This window comes from Rhipicephalus sanguineus, chromosome 11, assembly GCF_013339695.2.
Source record: "Rhipicephalus sanguineus isolate Rsan-2018 chromosome 11, BIME_Rsan_1.4, whole genome shotgun sequence".
NCBI classification, from domain to species: domain Eukaryota; kingdom Metazoa; phylum Arthropoda; class Arachnida; order Ixodida; family Ixodidae; genus Rhipicephalus; species Rhipicephalus sanguineus.
Genome location: NC_051186.1, coordinates 3,530,941 through 3,537,719, shown reverse-complemented (window position 1 = coordinate 3,537,719; position 6,779 = coordinate 3,530,941). Strand labels below are relative to the sequence as shown.

The following is a 6,779-nucleotide window of genomic DNA, read 5'->3' as shown; positions in this document are numbered from 1 at the left end:
CCTTACGGAAGGTGGTCGCGTTCTGGAGACGTTCTATATCGCCGGTGCGTCAGACGTGTTATCGGGTAGCTTACGAAGAAAGCACTGCTTCTCGGCTGCGCTTAAAGAAGACGATGCACGGGATACATGGAACCAGGCTTTGACCGGAGCGCGTGCAACGCTTGCGCGTGAAATGGAACTGCGAGACCACGCAGTGCGAGACGCATGAACCAGCGCCTGCAAGTTTCCGCTATTTCTTTTCCTTTTGCGGCGCGTGTAGCGTTTTACTTTCCAAGCGTAGGCCAATTTGCTTCACCGGCGAGTACTGAATGTTCTGCAGCGACAAACATTGAAGAGTAATATTTGTGAATATTTCCTGGGTGTTCGAATGCCGTCTACGGCGGCCGCCTCTCCCGCGTCATCCCGCTGTGCAGAACGACAACTTACCTGCCAAGCTGCCACCAGGCGCCGTACTTCTCGTGGTGGTTCCTGGGACAGCACCGTTTCCTGGTACCGAGAGATGGACTGCTGGGGCAGTGATCACCACCACCTGATAATTTGCTTGACTTCTGACAGCCAACTCTGCCTCCGCCGTCATGATACGTTACCGACAAGGAACACAACACCTCTGTCGCGGGTACGCCGTCTCTTTATATGAATTTTTAGATGTCTAATCATTCCTATTCGAGTCATCCAGAAAACTCTCCGTCCGTCTCTCTTTCACGTAAGGGGCGATCATCGTCATGAAGAAATAAATGAACAAAACAAGATCTATTATCTTGAAGTAGTGGGTTTGAACCCCGGCCCCCACACTCCGAAAGGCAAGTCACTGGACTACACAGCGCCCATATGTCTGAACCATGCGAATGCGTGAACCATATGTATGTAAAAAGGAAACACTTTCTATGAAGGCTTCACAGAGTCTTGTGGCAGTGGAATAAAATCCCTCTCTAGGACAACACATAAAGCCGACACGTAGCATCGCACACACAAGTAAATTAAAGACTTTGCGAAAATTTAATGCCGAACTCGCGTTTCGGTGCTCGCAGGATGCGCCTTCCTAGGGCGCTGTTTCAGACGCTGACGAACATTCGAAAGACGATGAAAGACGCCGTACCGATTCTTCTCGAGTGCAGCTTTATTGGGGCGGCTGCAACCTGTAATGAAACTCTATGCTTACGCATCACTTAGACAACTGCCGAAAAGAAATTCGACGTAGATTTCTTTGTAGTGTGATGCGAAACTGCAATTGGATGTACGTGGACTTGAGTTGAGCCACGTCATTCATACGGAAGCAAGGAGTGAAATATCTGATGAAAGAAACTTATACCAATCAAGTTATTTGTGTGTACTCGCGTTTACTGCTCCTTGCGTAAAGAAGAAATACACCGACGTTTACGATTCTGCCTAATGCGAATTATGAGAGCAGCTTCGTGTTGGGGCAAGGCCAACAGTGTTTGAAGTTTTGGCTTTCCGCATGGTGTCCACTGCGCCTTAAATCGTAATTTTTGTGAAGTAGGACAGCACCCACAAAGCCATTATTCGTCTTTCTGCGGACAAGCGAGGTACCCGCTACACATATGTAAGGTATTATGTGCACTTTATTGATGCTGCATGTGGCTGATGACAATGATGAATTATGGCTGAGCACTTTCCAGTGGGTGGGAAGCATTAAACCACGCACTCGTTGCGCAATTAGCATTGTGTGATGACTGGTTGTCATTTTACTCTTCTGCCACGCTATATAACATACGTTAACGCGATTCCTTGCCCGACATGACGCCTATATAGGCTCTTTCTACAAGTGAGTTTCAAGCACCAGCGTTGCTCTGGTTATAGAGGAAAGGTGGTGAAGCCGAGCACCTCACCAAGATGGGGTACCAGTCGGGTCTAATGCCTAGTTCGTCATAAATGTCCTTTATGTGAACAATGAAAAAATCCGTAAACAGGGGGTGGGTGTTCGAGCCGACGTTTCGACAAGTGGACTTGACTTTTTCAAGGCTGGAACTTCAAGGCTGTTCCAGCCTTGAAGAAGACAAGTCCACTTGTCGAAACGTCGGCTCGAGCACTCACCCTCTATTTACGGATTTTAGATGCGAAGCAGCTTAGGTCGGAGTTCAATCCTGTGTGCGGTGGGACCACCCTTACTGCGCATGCGCAAACCCTCTCCGCACACCTCCTCTCCCCACACTTGTTCTCCACTCCCCCACCCCCTTTCCACTCCCCCATACGCACGCTCAGTCACTGCGTCGTCTGCGCCGGTGTCATGAGTTCCAACGTCAACGTCGGCGCCAGTTGCAGCAATACCTTAACGCCTGCCGAGATCGCGGAGCAGCGGGTGGAGCAGGGCAAAGCTCGACGCGCCGAAGCGCAACATAAACGTCGGCAAGCGGACCCCGAGCTCCGGGCTAGGGAAGCCCAGAGCAAACGGCAACATCAACGGGAAACTGCTACGGATGAAACGCGGGCTCGACATGCCGAAACGCTGCTTCGCGTCGCCTCATGGTCCCCTTTAGCGGGAGATGGTGTAATTTTTTTCATCGCAAGCTTCCATCCTCCACTTCCTGCCGTTTTTTGGACTTTATTGTGAACAGCCACTCGAATCAGGCGTATGCTTGAAAAAATCGTGGGTTCTGCGCTACGGTCTTGCACACGTGTCTTCCATAAGCTGCGCATACCCATGAGGAAAAACGTATCATGCGGCACTTCATCAAGCGATGTTGGCAAAAGATAGCGTATAGTGTGAAAATTAATCACAAAACTTTTCTTCAGAGCTCACTGAAGGACATCCCAAAACAGAATAGCATCTTTGCAACTAACAAAGCGATGTTCTATTGTCTCAGGCACATTACATAGACGGCAGTTAACAACATATGAACTCTCGCTGTTGTACTGAAGCTTGTTAGCCGTCGAGCGTTTCCTTAGTAACGCTTGAGCGCTTATTGTCGTTATGTGATTGCACTATTTTTTCATTCTATTTGTGTCCTTTTAATGTGCATTCTAATACTCATTTTATTAAATACCATGAACGAAAAAAAAAAACTAGTGTGGCTCTGTGGTAGAATACTCGACTGACAAGCAAACGTTCCGGGTTCAAATCACATTCGATCCTGGGAATTTCTTTCTCATTTTATTTATTGATGTCTGTCGGTTACTTTTTCATATCTATCGGTTACGCCATAGAGTTACGCCACCGACGGCGACGGCGACGCCGTTCAACGCAGCATCGGGCGCCTAAGAGCTGCGTTCTAAAAAAATCCACGCTGAATCTGTGGCAATGAAGGGAAAGCTACAGAGCCACAATGCACGTATCCTACCGCTAATGAATGTAGTCCCACAACTGTGTCCGTATTTTCTGCGTGAGATATATAAAATACTCCTTCATTTTCTACATGTAGCATTTTGAGACGGAACGCAGCGCACACAAGCGAGATATTTGTATTTCTTTTACTTTATACGTTGTCACTTTGCGTTTTTGCGTCCTTGAAAAAGTCGCGCCTTTTACCCGTACCTTAGACGCTAAGCAGCGTTTGCGTCGAAATGCAACGCTATAGCCATCACTTTCCACGGCGTTACGAGAAGCGCGCCAAACCGGACTACTTCGCGTAGCAGCACATGTGCAGACGCTCCGCCCCCGTAGCTTTCCCTTCATTGCCACAGAAAGTTGTCGCCGAGTATAAGTGCTGCGTGAGCGAAGAGTTCTTTTGAAGGTTGCGGCGGTCCCTGGAACGCTGTTTTCGGGCAGCAAAGACATGACGTCTATCATCTCCTTTCCAGCGTTCGCCGGAGTCTTCAATGGCGCCCTTAGAAGCCGCACCCCGCGACCTTCCGAAACGCGAGTTTGGCATTAAATTTTCTAATATTGCTGATGTGAAAAATCCTCCATGTGGCTTTACATGCTGTTCTTTAGATGGCTTTTATTCCACTGTCACGAAATTCCACGAAACCTTGTTGGAAAGTGCTCTGTATACGTTTTTTTGGCACCGGGGGTACAACACATTCATATGGTTCAGATATAATCCCATTCTTCAGACGTTTGTGCAGCGTCCCGGATTTTCTCGTCGAGCCTGCAGTCGGCACTTCGTCGGCAGTTCCGGCAATACCGACACTTCGTCGGTATTTTTTTAAAAACTTTAAAACGTTTTTTTTTAAATACACGCGGAATGCCGTTGGCGCGTTGCCGGAGACAATCTCGGAGGCCATGGTGATACGTATGCGTCGCGTTTGATTGTTGGCAGTGGCCGTCCCTTGAACGCCCTTTTTGGGTGGCATCAGCGTAGAGTATTTTCTGTTCTCCAATGCGCTGTGTTCTCTTTAGTATTCATCAGCGTTTCATCTTCTCTTTAGCTATGCATCTAGCCACCATACCAACGCCTCCTCCATTATCTAGCATTCGTGCGCGAGAAATAGGACTAGTATGTGATAGAATATTCTAGTACACTCCAATAGGACGCTGCAAGCGCGTTGTGCCACCACTGAAACGCGCGTTGGGCATGATCACTTCGCAAGGTTGTAACTTTCTTTTTATGTACAGTCTTACCTGTCGGCTTTACATCTTGACCAGCAGACAGATTTTATTCCACTGCCACGAAATTCAGCGAAGCCTTTATAGAGTGTATAACTGCATTTGTTTTGCACCGCGGGACAACGCATTCGTGTAGGTCACGTACGTTCGTAATCTGCAAGCATGGATGCGTGGCGTAGTGAGCGCCTGGTACAGATCTGTCAGACGCGCAACACTTTCAATGAAATGTCCCTCGATGATTCGCCAGAGTGGATATCTGTACTTGATGATTTGGCGTCCTCGCCAAACTTTTAATCTCCTGTCAACCGAAGCGTGGCTGGCATGTCTTATGCCGTGTAAAGCGTGACTTGTCGAAGTCTGCAATAAAGAAAACAATGTGTAGCGTAGGGGCTAACACACTCACCTTGGGAGTGTCAGGGCCTAGGTTCAAACCCAGGCACCAGAGTGATAAACTTATATTGTTTCAATATTTATATTGGCGATCATCCTATGTGACAGACAGACGGACGGACAGCTTTTCTCGTTAAGTAGGAATAGAAATTCTTACGAAAATAAAATGCAGGAGCCCTTGCCTTATCGGGGGAACGGTGGCAAGCCAAGCTTGGAGCGTCCATGCCTGACCTGGTATTTTTCAGCATTGCCAATTTTTGGGCGTGTTGGTAAACTGAATTTGAAGACGTATTCAGCGCTAGCAGACAAGGACGTAAGAGAGACGACACCACAATGCGCCAACTTCAACAACTTTATTGCCAGGAAACATCAACCCAGATGGTCGAAATTTCCGGAGCCCTCCACTACGGCGTCTCTCATAATCATATCGTGGTTTTGGGACGTTAAACCCCAGGTATTATTATTAAGATGTTCTAACGATCGGCTACGCGAACACAGGTTAAACGTAACAAACAAGAACGTCTGTGCATCGCTTGGAATGCGGTTGCGCACCAATGTATGATTCATGCACTGTTCTGGCGATGCACAAAGATAAAATCGTGAGATACATTATTGAAGCTCAAGCTATCTCTCGCAATAGCGACACGTGCGTTAGAACCCCCATCAATTGACCTCTGAGATAAGGAGACAGCCTGTCTGGTTGGCAAGCGATGGGACTGATGTGGCGCCACTGTGCATGGATAAATAGGTTGATGTTTCCTAATAATAATAATATCTGGGGTTTTACGTCCCAAAACCACGATATGATTATGAGAGACGCCGTAGTGGAGGGCTCCGGAAATTTCGACCACCTGGGGTTCTTTAACGTGCACCTAAATCTAAGTACACGGGCCTCAAACAGTTTCGCCTCCATCGAAAATGCAGCCGCCGCGGCCGGGATTCGATCCCGCGACCTTCGGGTCAGCAGACGAGCGCCATAACCACTAGACCACCGTGGCGGGGCTCGTTAGAACATCTTGTCATCTGACCTATATATTGATTTCCACAGGTTAGCAGGAGTTCATAAACCACGTCTTGTACACAATCTACAGGAGGATTGCGATGGTGGTTGGAGCATCCGACAGCTGGCTTACGGTGCGGGTCTGTTAAGCGACATATCCTGCCCAGTTTTCGCGGCGCTGAAAACAACCACTGTTATATCCACCCGACTAGCCATTTTCTTTAGATTATGAGCTGTTCTATGCAGATAGGACACTACTGCTGCTCTACTCACGCTTTTCGTCTGTTGGATGGCCGTATCCCGAGGATTACTGTCCACCCGGCATCGTTTTATTGCGATAGCAATTGTATGGACAGTCTCGGCTGGTTTTTGCCGTCGCCGTCGCCACCGTCATGCTGCGTATATGTATAAGTATGTATATATACATCGATATCCCAAAGAAAAATAAATCAGAAAAATGCTTCCGAAGCGCGGAATCGACCCAGCGACCTCTCACTTCGCAGCGCTGTGCGCAGATCTCTCAGCTAGCTAACGGCGAGCGTTATATACACACCCTTTACAGTTTGCAGTCCTCCGAGACGGCAGGCGCTTATCAGAGTTTCTTCATTACCAGCGAGATGGCGCTAGGAGCGCGACGGGCGCACTTAAAGGCGTCGGCCAGCTCTCTCGCTTCCATAGGTCGGCACTGTAAGAGAATACTCACTCACACTCACTCACCCCAATATTTTCAGCCTTCGCACTCACTCACGTTCATACTCACGCCTACTCACACTCATAGGCACTCACTCACGTTCATACTCACGCCCACTCACACTCATAAGCATTCACTCACGTTCGTACTCACGCCTACTCACACTCATAGGCATTCGCTCACATTCATACTCA

At 48.2% G+C, this 6,779-nt stretch overlaps 1 long non-coding RNA gene across 1 annotated transcript in view; it reads left to right on the top strand.

Moving 5' to 3' along the window:
• Positions 1–6,779, top strand: part of LOC125756363 (uncharacterized) — a 40,532-nt gene that overhangs the window by 18,269 nt on the left and 15,484 nt on the right. The window lies entirely within an intron of this gene.